The sequence below is a fragment of the Ranitomeya imitator genome, chromosome 3 (genome assembly GCF_032444005.1).
Source record: "Ranitomeya imitator isolate aRanImi1 chromosome 3, aRanImi1.pri, whole genome shotgun sequence".
Lineage (NCBI taxonomy): Eukaryota > Metazoa > Chordata > Amphibia > Anura > Dendrobatidae > Ranitomeya > Ranitomeya imitator.
The window spans coordinates 210,577,757-210,591,311 of NC_091284.1; positions in this window are offsets into that span (position 1 = coordinate 210,577,757).

Consider the following 13,555-nt stretch of genomic DNA (forward strand, 5'->3'; position numbering starts at 1 on the left):
GTGAGGCATAATATATGATACCTCTAGACTTCATTCCAAGGACATGTATTTCTACACGATGACACTATTCTGCATGTTGCTTGTGCTACTGTGGGCAGCCTGCGTGGTCTATACCTGCTTTCATAGTCTACAGCGTCTCCGGACTAATTTCCCATTAAGCTCATGTGGGACGCCATTGGGAAGCAATTACAAAGGGTGCTACCAGCAACAGCTCTTGATGATTTTCCCAAGTACATTCAGTGTGGCAGAATAATCCTCAGACAAACATTAGTAAACTCATTGATAGTGTAGCACCGGCGTCATTGTCTGCACTCCCTCTCCCCCTGCAGAGACGCCAGTGTACTCACCACCGTGGTCCCCGTCCTGCTACTATAAGGTCTGCTGCTAACCGGGGTGTGTGCACCGCACGTAGGTCCCCAGGCACTATGCTTAGGGGGTGCACACGCACTTCCATTTAAAGAGACCTAACGTTCCTCTAAAGTGTCCCCAGCCAATAGCTGGAGGACACTTACTATTTAAAGCACCTCCTCCCATGGAGGTGCCTGTGCAATGTTGTGAGTTTGTTTCCTACACTCTTGTGAATTCTCAGGTCTCAGTGCTTGTATCGCTATACTGTACACTGCACCTGCCAGTGCTTAACTCAAAGTCAGCCGATCCAGTTGCATTTGCCAGAGCTCATCTCAATGTCTCCTGGTCCAATTGCTCCAGCCAGTTCTTATCTCAACATCAAGTGGTCCAGTTGCACTTGTCAGAGCTCATTTCAGCATCACCCAGTCCAGTTGCACCTGCCAGCGCTCATCTCAACATCACCCAGTCCAGTTGCACCTGCCAGAGCTCATCTCAATGTCACCGAGTCCAGTTGCATTTGCCAGTGCTCATCTCAACATCACCCACTGCAGGAGCTCTGCCCCTGTCCCAGCACTGAAATGTTTAACGGTATTTGCATCTGAAAGACGTGAATACAGGTGAGCTTATGGAGGTGACAACAGGAGCCTCTCAGTTCACCACAGGCCGCACAATATCCTTTGGTGGGCCGCATGCAGCCAGCAGGCTATATGTAGTGCAGGCCTGCATTAGATCAAGGGGTTTAGAATGTACACCTTAGTCTTACCCTATACCTATCGAGAATGCAGTGATTTACCATCATGCGAACACACCCCTAGTGGAAAAAAAATATTATTTGAAGATATGATTATTCTTTAAAGATATCTATTATATAATTGTCTAAGGGTCACTTCCGTCTTTCTGTCTTTCTGTCTTTCTTTCTGTCACGGAAATCTCAAGTTGCTGATTGGTCGCGGCAAAATGGCCACGACCAATCAGCGACGGGCACAGTCTGGCGGCAAAATGGCCACTCCCTACTCCCCTGCAGTCAGTGCCCGCTCCATACTCCCCCCCAGTCAGTGATCACACAGGGTTAATGGCAGCGTTAACGGACTGCGCTATGCCGCGGTGTAACACAGTCCGTTAAAGCTGCTAGTAACCCTGTGTGACCAAGTTTTTACTATTAATGCTGTCTTTGCTGCATCAATAGTAAAAAGATCTAATGTTAAAAATAATAAAAAAAATAAAAAATCATTATATGCTCATTTTCTGTGGGCCCCCGGATCCAGCCGAGGCCTTTCCTGCTCCTCGCGACGCTCCGGTGACCGGTCCATGCTTTGCGGTCTTGCGAGATGATGACGTAGCGGTCTCGCGAGACCGCTGAGTCATCATCGCGTGAGACCGCAATGCACTCTTGGGACCGGAGCCTTGCGAGGAGCATCGGTAAACGCCTTGGCTGGATCCGGGGGGCTGACGGAGGGTGAGTATATAACTATTTTTTATTTGAATTCTTTTTTTTAACAGGGATATGGTGCCCACATTGCTATATACTACGTGGGCTGTGTTAGATACTACGTGGGCTGTGTTATATACTACATATCTGTGCTATATACTATATGGGCTGTGCTATATACTACATGGCTGTGGTATATATTAAGTGGCTGGGCAATATACTACATCGCTGTGCTCTATACTACGTGGCCTGTGTTATATACGGCATGGGCAGTGTTATATACTACGTACTGTACTATATACTACGTGGCTGTGCTATATACTATGTGGCTGGGCAATATACTACGTGTCTGTGCTATATACTACATGTCTGTGCTATATACTACGTGGCTGGGCAATATACTACGTGGCTGGGCAATATACTACGTGTCTGTGCTATATACTACGTGGCTGGGCAATATATTATGTGGCTGGGCAATATACTGTGTGGACTGTGCTATATACTACGTGGCTGGGCAATATACTACGTGGCTGGGCAATATACTACGTGGCTGGGCAATATATTACATGGCTGGGCAATATACTACGTGGCTGTGCTATATACTACATGGCTGTGCTATATTCTACGTGGCTGGGCAATATACTATGTGGCTGTGCTATATACTTCATGGCTGTGTAATATACTACGTGGCTGTGTTACATACTATGTGGGCTGTGCTATATACTACGTGGGCTGTGTTATATACTACGTGGGCTGTGTTATACGCTACTTGGCTGTGCTATATTTCTCTGCTGTATCTGTGCATCATGAATCGTGGTATGTGTTAAAGAGGGGGGCCCACTGAGACTTTTTTCACCCGGGGCCCTCAAAAATCTGGAACCGGCCCTGGCTTCACTGATTTGTCAGGCCCGGCCGCGAACAATCAGCAACAGGCACAGTTCGGCCGCGAATTGGCGTGGAATTTATTTGAACCACACTTCGCTAATTGGTCGCAGCCGGCCGTCCGAATCCTGTGTATAAATTGCATTCTGAAAACTTCATAAATAAACTACATACATATTCTAGAATACCCGATGCGCTAGAATCGGGCCACCATCTAGTGGTACATACTAGTGAATAGCAAATGTTCCACCATGCAAATCTGCACCATATATTACAATATGCAGCTGTGGTCCATTTTGTTTGATGTTTGTGTGCAGACACTGAACACTAACTGGAAAAGTTTGCTGTCAACATTTGCTTTTTATCTTTGATCCCTCCGGGACCTCATTTAGTCTCCGGTTGGACACATGCGTTAAATTTTCGCACAGAAACTAAAAGTTTGGGTCTCAACAGGATCTATCAACTATCTGAAGCCAGCCTTTCAGACTCCTAGGCTACACAACAATCTGACAGGATAGATTCATCCTGTTCCATCCTTTTGTTTTCCCTGGAGATAAGATGCACTACAGTCAGGAGTTTTCCCTCCCTGTCCATTGAAAAAATATGCATGTCCAGTAAAGTTAAAAGGATATGTTAATGTGAGAATTAGGACTGATGGCTGATAAACAAGCAATCTAGAGAGTTTAGAAAGAACTTGATACCAGAGCAATGTTTCAATAAACACCAGGGGCATACTTGGCTTGGGGGCAGATGTACCTGGGGCTGCCCCCCCCAAGCAGTTGTACAAGGATACTATGCCGCATGTTGATGCATCAGCTGGGCCGGTACTGTGACTTTAAATGTGTTCTTGTGTCAGCCCAGCAACATCCCAGTTTAGCAGGCATGGCTGCGCAATAGACTGTCCACAGCAATGTTTGCTATTGTGATGTCATGCAGTGTGCTCTGCACCGTCCCGCCAGAGAGGAGCTGGAATCAAGCATGCGGGCCAGAAGAGGGAAAAGCTGGGAGAAGATAAGTTGCCCACTTTCCCCGATCCTCAGAAGACACCCCCAATATGTGCATATGTCTGTGTGTGTACAGTACAGACCAAAAGTTTGGACACATCTTCTCATTTAAAGATTTTTCTGTATTTTCATGACTATGAAAATTGTGCATTGACACTGAAGGCATCAAAACTATGAATTAACACATGTGGAGTTATATACTTAACAATAAAGTGTGAAACAACTGAAATTATGTCTTATATTCTAGGTTCTTCAAAGTAGCCACTAGGGTTGAGCGAAATGGGTCGGCCATTTTCAGAAGTCGCCGACTTTTGGCAAAGTCGGGTTTCATGAAACCCAACCTGACCCCTGTGTGGGGTCGGCCATGAGGTCGCGATCTTCTGATCTGGTATCGGAATTCCGATACCGAGTTCCGATATGTTTGCGATATCGGGAATCGGTATCGGAATCCATATTTAAGTGTAAAATAAAGAATAAAAATAAAAAATATTGATATACTCACCCTCGGACGCGCCCTGGTTCTAACCGGCAGCCTGCGTTCCTAAAAATGAGCAAGTGAAGGACCTTCGATGACGTCGCGGCTTGTGATTGGTCGCGTGAGCGGTCACATGGGCGGTCACGCGACCAATCACAAGCCGCGACGTCATCTAAGGTCCTTCACGCGCTCATTCTTAGGAAGGAAGGCTGCCGGTTAGAACCAGGGCACGTCCGAGGGTGAGAATATTCCTATTAGGGATATACTCACCCTCGGACGTGCCCTGGTTCTAACCAGCAGCCTTCCTTCCTAAGAATGAGCAAGTGAAGGACCTTCGATGACGTCGCGGCTTGTGATTGGTCGCGTGACCGCTCATGTGACTGCTCACCCGACCAATCACAAGCCGCGACGTCATCGAAGGTCCTTCACTTGCTCATTTTTAGGAACGCAGGCTGCCGGTTAGAACCAGGGCACATCCAAGGGTGAGTATATCCCTATTTTTTATTTTTATTCTTTATTTTACACATTAATATGGATCCCAGTGTTATGAAAGGCAATTCAGTATCACAATGGACATGGAGGTCAGAGCACATACAGTGATCTGACAATAACCCAAAATAATAGAACGAGCTCTGAGACGTGGGAACTCTGCAGACCGCAATCCCTGATCCTCTCCAAACACAACTAGAGGCAGCCGTGGATTGCGCCTAACGCTACCTATGCAACTCGGCACAGCCTGAGAAACTAACTAGCCTGAAGATAGAAAAAATAAGCCTACCTTGCCTCAGAGAAATACCCCAAAGGAAAAGGCAGCCCCCCACATATAATGACTGTGAGTAAGATGAAAAGACAAACGTAGGGATGAAATAGATTCAGCAAAGTGAGGCCCGATATTCTAGACAGAACGAGGATAGGAAAGATAACTTTGCGGTCTACACAAAACCCTAAAGAAAACCACGCAAAGGGGCAAAAAGACCCTCCGTACCGAACTAACGGCACGGAGGTACACCCTTTGCGTCCCAGAGCTTCCAGCAAAACAAATAGACAAGCTGGACAGAAAAAATAGCAACAAATAGCAAAGAAGCACTTAGCTATGCAGAGCAGCAGGCCACAGGAATGATCCAGAGAAACACAAGTCCAACACTGGAACATTGACAGAAAGCATGAATCAAAGCATTAGGTGGGGTTAAGTAGAGAAGCACCTAACGACCTCACCAGATCACCTGAGGGAGGAAACTCAGAAGCAGCAGTACCAGTTTCCTCCACAAACGGAAGCTCCCAGAGAGAATCAGCCGAAGTACCACTTGTGACCACAGGAGGGAGCTCTGCCACAGAATTCACAACAGTACCCCACCCTTGAGGAGGGGTCACCGAACCCTCACCAGAGCCCCCAGGCCGACCAGGATGAGCCACATGAAAGGCACGAACAAGATCGGGAGCATGGACATCAGAGGCAAAAACCCAGGAATTATCCTCCTGAGCATAACCCTTCCATTTAACCAGGTACTGGAGTTTCCGTCTTGAAACACGAGAATCCAAAATCTTCTCCACAATATACTCCAATTCCCCCTCCACCAAAACCGGGGCAGGAGGGTCAACAGATGGAACCATAGGTGCCACGTATCTCCGCAACAATGACCTATGGAAGACGTTATGTATGAAAAAAGAATCTGGGAGGGTCAGACGAAAAGACACAGGATTAATAACCTCAGATATCCTATAAGGACCAATGAAACGAGGTTTAAACTTCGGAGAGGAAACCTTCATAGGAATATGACGAGAAGATAACCAAACCAGATCCCCAACACGAAGTCGGGGACCCACACGGCGTCTGCGATTAGCGAAACGTTGAGCCTTCTCCTGGGACAAGGTCAAATTGTCCACTACATGAGTCCAAATCTGCTGCAACCTGTCCACCACAGTATCCACACCAGGACAGTCCGAAGACTCAACCTGTCCTGAAGAGAAACGAGGATGGAATCCAGAATTGCAGAAAAATGGCGAGGTAGCCGAGCTGGCCCGATTATTAAGGGCGAACTCAGCCAAAGGCAAAAAGGACACCCAGTCATCCTGATCGGCAGAAACAAAGCATCTCAGATAGGTTTCCAAGGTCTGATTGGTTCGTTCGGTCTGGCCATTAGTCTGAGGATGAAAAGCCGAGGAAAAAGAAAAGTTAATGCCCATCCTACCACAAAAGGCTCGCCAAAACCTCGAAACAAACTGGGAACCTCTGTCAGAAACGATATTCTCTGGAATGCCATGCAAACGAACCACATGCTGGAAGAACAATGGCACCAAATCAGAGGAGGAAGGCAACTTGGACAAGGGTACCAGATGGACCATCTTAGAAAAGCGATCACAGACCACCCACATCTTTTGAGAGACGGGAAGATCTGAAATAAAATCCATAGAGATATGTGTCCAAGGTCTCTTCGGGACCGGCAAGGGCAAAAGCAACCCACTGGCACGAGAACAGCAGGGCTTAGCCCGAGCACAAATCCCACAGGACTGCACAAAAGAACGCACATCCCGCGACAGAGACGGCCACCAAAAGGATCTAGCCACTAACTCTCTGGTACCAAAGATTCCAGGATGACCAGCCAACACCGAACAATGAACCTCAGAGATCACTTTATTTGTCCACCTATCCGGGACAAACAGTTTCTCCGCTGGACAACGATCAGGTTTATTAGCCTGAAATTTTTGCAGCACCCGCCGCAAATCAGGGGAGATGGCAGACACAATTACTCCTTCCTTGAGGATACCCGCCGGCTCAGATAAACCCGGAGAGTCGGGCACAAAACTCCTAGACAGAGCATCCGCCTTCACATTTTTAGAGCCCGGAAGGTACGAAATCACAAAGTCAAAACGGGCGAAAAACAGCGACCAACGAGCCTGTCTAGGATTCAAACGCTTAGCAGACTCGAGATAAGTCAGGTTCTTATGATCAGTCAATACCACCACGCGATGCTTAGCTCCTTCAAGCCAATGACGCCACTCCTCGAATGCCCACTTCATGGCCAGCAACTCTCGGTTGCCCACATCATAATTCCGCTCAGCAGGCGAAAACTTCCTGGAAAAAAAAGCGCATGGTTTCATCACTGAACAATCAGAACCTCTCTGCGACAAAACAGCCCCTGCTCCAATCTCCGAAGCATCAACCTCGACCTGGAACGGAAGAGAAACATCAGGTTGACACAACACAGGGGCAGAAGAAAAACAACGCTTCAACTCTTGAAAAGCTTCCACAGCAGCAGAAGACCAATTGACCAAATCAGCACCCTTCTTGGTCAAATCGGTCAATGGTTTGGCAATACTAGAAAAATTGCAGATGAAGCGACGATAAAAATTAGCAAAGCCCAGGAACTTTTGCAGACTTTTCAGAGATGTCGGCTGAGTCCAATCATGGATGGCTTGGACCTTAACAGGATCCATCTCGATAGTAGAAGGGGAAAAGATGAACCCCAAAAATGAAACCTTCTGCACACCAAAGAGACACTTTGATCCCTTCACAAACAAAGAGTTAGCACGCAGGACCTGAAAAACCGTTCTGACCTGTTTCACATGAGACTCCCAATCATCCGAGAAGATCAAAATGTCATCCAAGTACACAATCAGGAATTTATCCAGGTACTCTCGGAAGATGTCATGCATAAAGGACTGAAACACTGATGGAGCATTGGCAAGTCCGAATGGCATCACTAGATACTCAAAATGACCCTCGGGCGTATTAAATGCAGTTTTCCATTCATCGCCTCGCCTGATTCGCACCAGATTATACGCACCACGAAGATCAATCTTGGTGAACCAACTAGCCCCCTTAATCCGAGCAAACAAATGAGATAACAAAGGCAAGGGGTACTGAAATTTAACAGTGATCTTATTAAGAAGGCGATAATCTATACAAGGTCTCAGCGAACCATCCTTTTTGGCTACAAAAAAGAACCCTGCTCCTAATGGCGACAATGACGGGCGAATATGCCCCTTTTCCAGGGATTCCTTCACATAACTGCGCATAGCAGTGTGCTCAGGCACGGATAAATTAAACAGTCGACCTTTTGGGAATTTACCACCAGGAATCAAATTGATAGCACAATCACAATCCCTATGCGGAGGTAGGGCATCGGACTTGGGCTCATCAAATACATCCCGGTAATCAGACAAGAACTCTGGAACCTCAGAAGGGGTGGATGACGAAATTGACAAAAATGGAACATCACCATGTACCCCCTGACAACCCCAGCTGGACACCGACATGGATTTCCAATCCAATACTGGATTATGGGCTTGTAGCCATGGCAACCCCAACACGACCACATCATGCAGATTATGCAACACCAGAAAGCGAATATCCTCCTGATGTGCAGGAGCCATGCACATGGTCAGCTGGGTCCAGTATTGAGGCTTATTCTTGGCCAAAGGCGTAGCATCAATACCTCTCAATGGAATAAGACACTGCAAGGGCTCCAAGAAAAACCCACAACGCTTAGCATATTCCAAGTCCATCAAATTCAGAGCAGCGCCTGAATCCACAAACGCCATGACAGAATATGATGACAAAGAGCAGATCAAGGCAACGGACAGAAGAAATTTTGACTGTACCGTACCAATGGTGGCAGACCTAGCGAACCGCTTAGTGCGCTTAGGACAATCAGAGATAGCATGAGTGGAATCACCACAGTAGAAACACAGCCCATTCAGACGTCTGTGTTCTTGCCGTTCAACTCTGGTCAAAGTCCTATCGCACTGCATAGGCTCAGGTTTAAGCTCAGGTAATACCGCCAAATGGTGCACAGATTTACGCTCACGCAAGCGTCGACCGATCTGAATAGCCAAAGACATAGACTCATTCAAACCAGCAGGCATAGGAAATCCCACCATGACATCCTTAAGGGCTTCAGAGAGACCCTTTCTGAACATAGCTGCCAGCGCAGATTCATTCCATTGAGTGAGCGCTGACCATTTTCTAAATTTCTGGCAATATACCTCTATCTCATCCTGACCCTGACAAAGAGCCAGCAAATTCTTTTCTGCCTGATCCACTGAATTAGGCTCATCGTACAGCAATCCGAGCGCCAGGAAAAACGCATTGATATTACTCAATGCAGGATCTCCTGGCGCAAGAGAAAATGCCCAGTCCTGAGGGTCGCCGCGCAAAAAAGAAATAATAATCAAAACCTGTTGAACTGGATCACCAGAGGAACGAGGTTTCAAGGCCAGAAATAACTTTCAATTATTTTTGAAACTCAGAAACTTAGTTCTATCTCCAAAAAACAAATCAGGAATAGGAATTCTTGGTTCTAACATAGATTTCTGATCAATAGTGTCTTGAATCTTTTGTACTCTTGCCGAGAGCTGATCCACAAATGAAGACAGACTTCTAATGTCCATCGCTACACCTGTGTACTGAACCACCCAAATGTCTAGGGGGAAAAAAAGACAAAACACAAAGCCAAGAAAAAAAAATGGTCTCAGAACTACTTTTTTCCCTCTATTGAGAATCATTAGTACTTTTGGCTTCCTGTACTGTTATGAAAGGCAATTCAGTATCACAATGGACATGGAGGTCAGAGCACATACTGTGATCTGACAATAACCCAAAATAATAGAACGAGCTCTGAGACGTGGGAACTCTGCAGACCGCAATCCCTGATCCTCTCCAAACACAACTAGAGGCAGCCGTGGATTGCGCCTAACGCTACCTATGCAACTCGGCACAGCCTGAGAAACTAACTAGCCTGAAGATAGAAAAAATAAGCCTACCTTGCCTCAGAGAAATACCCCAAAGGAAAAGGCAGCCCCCCACATATAATGACTGTGAGTAAGATGAAAAGACAAACGTAGGGATGAAATAGATTCAGCAAAGTGAGGCCCAATATTCTAGACAGAACGAGGATAGGAAAGATAACTTTGCGGTCTACACAAAACCCTAAAGAAAACCACGCAAAGGGGCAAAAAGACCCTCCGTACCGAACTAACGGCACGGAGGTACACCCTTTGCGTCCCAGAGCTTCCAGCAAAACAAATAGACAAGCTGGACAGAAAAAATAGCAACAAATAGCAAAGAAGCACTTAGCTATGCAGAGCAGCAGGCCACAGGAATGATCCAGAGAAACACAAGTCCAACACTGGAACATTGACAGGAAGCATGAATCAAAGCATTAGGTGGGGTTAAGTAGAGAAGCACCTAACGACCTCACCAGATCACCTGAGGGAGGAAACTCAGAAGCAGCAGTACCAGTTTCCTCCACAAACGGAAGCTCCCAGAGAGAATCAGCCGAAGTACCACTTGTGACCACAGGAGGGAGCTCTGCCACAGAATTCACAACACCCAGGGCCTGAAGGAGAGTTTCCTCTCCTTCAGACCCTGGGAACCATTAGTATCCCATTGCACTGCATTAGGTTTCGTGTTTCAGCCGACCCCGACCCAGACTTTTCTATAGGATCGGCCAATTTCACTCGACCCGACTTTTGAGAAAGTCGGGTTTCGTGAAACCCGACCCGATCCTAAAAAAAGAAAAGTCGCTCAACCCTAGTAGCCACCTTTTGCTTTGATGACTGATTTGCACACTCTTGGCATTGTCTTGATGAGCTTCAAGAGGTAGTCACCGGGAATGGTTTTCACTTCACAGGTGTGCCCTGTCAGGTTTAATAAGTGGGATTTCTTGCCTTATAAATGGGGTTGGGACCATCAGTTGTGTTGTGCAGAAGTCTGGTGGATACACAGCTGATAGTCCTACTGAATAGACTGTTAGAATTTGTATTATGGCAAGAAAAAAGCAGCTAAGAAAAATGAGTGGCTATCATTATTTTAACCCCTTTACCCCCAAGGGTGGTTTGCACGTCAATGACCAGGCCAATTTTTACAATTCTGACCACTGTCCCTTTATGAGGTTATAACTCCGAAACGCTTCAACGGATCCTGGTGATTCTGACACTGTTTTCTCGTGACATATTGTACTTTATGATAGTGGTAAAATTTCTTTGATAGTACCTGCGTTTATTTGTGAAAAAAACGGAAATTTGGCGAAAATTTTGAAAATTTCGCAATTTTCAAACTTTGAATTTTTATGCAATTAAATCACAGAGATATGTCACACAAAACACTTAATAAGTAACATTTCCCACATGTCTCCTTTACATCAGCATAATTTTGGAACCAATTTTTTTTTTTGTTAGGGAGTTATAAGGGTTAAAAGTTGACCAGCAATTTCTCATTTTTACAACACCATTTTTTTTTAGGGACCACGTCTCATTTGAAGTCATTTTGAGGGGTCTATATGATAGAAAATGCCCAAGTGTGACACCATTCTAAAAACTGCACCCCTCAAGGTGCTCAAAACCACATTCAAGAAGTTTATTAACCCTTCAGGTGTTTAATAGGAATTTTTGGAATGTTTAAATAAAAATGAACATTTAACTTTTTTACACAAAAAATTTACTTCAGCTCCAATTTGTTTTATTTTACCAAGGGTAACAGGAGAAATTGGACCCAAAAAGTTGTTGTCCAATTTGTCCTGAGTACGCTGATACCCCATATGTGGCAGTAAACCACTGTTTGGGCGCATGGGAGAGCTCGGAAGGGAAGGAGCGCTATTTGACTTTTCAATGCAAAATTGACAGGAATTGAGATGGGACGCCATGTTGCGTTTGGAGAGCCACTGATGTGACTAAACATTGAAACCCCCCACAAGTGACACCATTTTGGAAAGTAGACCCCCTAAGGAACTTATCTAGAGGTGTGGTGAGCACTTTGACCCACCAAGTGCTTCACAGAAGTTTATAATGCAGAACCGTAAAAATAAAAAATCATATTTTTTCACAAAAATTATATTTTTGCCCCCAATTTTTTATTTTTCCAAGGGTAAGAGAAGAAATTGGACCTCAAAAGTTGTTGTCCAATTTGTCCCGAGTACGCTGATACCCCATATGTGGCAGTAAACCACTGTTTGGGCGCATGGGAGAGCTCGGAAGGGAAGGAGCGCCGTTTGACTTTTCAATGCAAAATTGACAGGAATTGAGATGGGACGCCATGTTGCGTTTGGAGAGCCACTGATGTGCCTAAACATTGAAACCCCCCACAAGTGACACCATTTTGGAAAGTAGACCCCCTAAGGAACTTATCTGGATGTGTGGTGAGCACTTTGACCCACCAAGGGCTTCACAGAAGTTTATAATGCAGAGCCATAAAAATAAAACAAAATTTTTTTCCCACAAAAATTATTTTTTAGCCCCCAGTTTTGTATTTTCCCGAGCGTAACAGGAGAAATTGGACCCCAAAAGTTGTTGTCCAATTTGTCCTGAGTACGCTGATACCCCATATGTGGGGGGGAACCACCGTTTGGGCGCATGGGAGGGCTCGGGAGGGAAGGAGCGCCATTTGGAATGCAGACTTAGATGGAATGGTCTGCAGGCGTCACATTGCGTTTGCAGAGCCCCTAATGTACCTAAACAGTAGAAACCCCCCACAAGTGACACCATTTTGGAAAGTAGACCCCCTAAGGAACTCATCTTGATGTGTTGTGAGAGCTTTGAACCCCCAAGTATTTCACTACAGTTTATAACGCAGAGCCATGCAAATAAAAAATATTTTTTTTTCCACAAAAATTATATTTTAGCCCCCAGTTTTGTATTTTTCCAAGGTTAGCAGGAGAAATTGGACCATAAATGTTGTTGTCCAATTTGTCCTGAGTACGCTGATACCTGATATGTGGGGGGGAACCACCGTTTGGGCGCATGGGAGGGCTCGGAAGGGAAGGAGCATCATTTGGAATGCAGACTTAGATGGATTGGTCTGCAGGCGTCACATTGCGTTTGCAGAGCCCCTAATGTACCTAAACAGTAGAAACCCCCCACAAGTGACCCCATATTGGAAAGTACGCTGATACCTTATATGTTGGGGTAAACCCCTGTTTGGGCACACAGGAGAGCTCGGAAGGGAAGGAGCACTGTTCTACTTTTTCAACGCAGAATTGGCTGGAATTGAGATCGGACGCCATGTCGTGTTTGGAGAGCCCCTGATGTGCCGAAACAGTGGAAACCCCCCAATTATAACTGAAACCCTAATCTAAACACACCCCTAACCCTAATTCCAACGGTAACCCTAACCACACCTCTAACCCTGACACACCCCTAACCCTAATCCCAACCCTATTCCCAACTGTAAATGTAATCTAAACCCTAACCCTAACTTTAGCCCCAACCCTAACTGTAGCCCCAACCCTAACCCTAACCCTAGCCCTAACCCTAGCCCTAGCCCTAACCCTAGCCCTAACCCTAGCCCTAACCCTAGCCCTAACCCTAGCCCTAGCCCTAACCCTAGCCCTAACCCTAGCCCTAACCCTAACCCTAGCCCTAGCCCTAACCCTAGCCCTAGCCCTAACCCTAGCCCTAATGGGAAAATGGAAATACATTTTT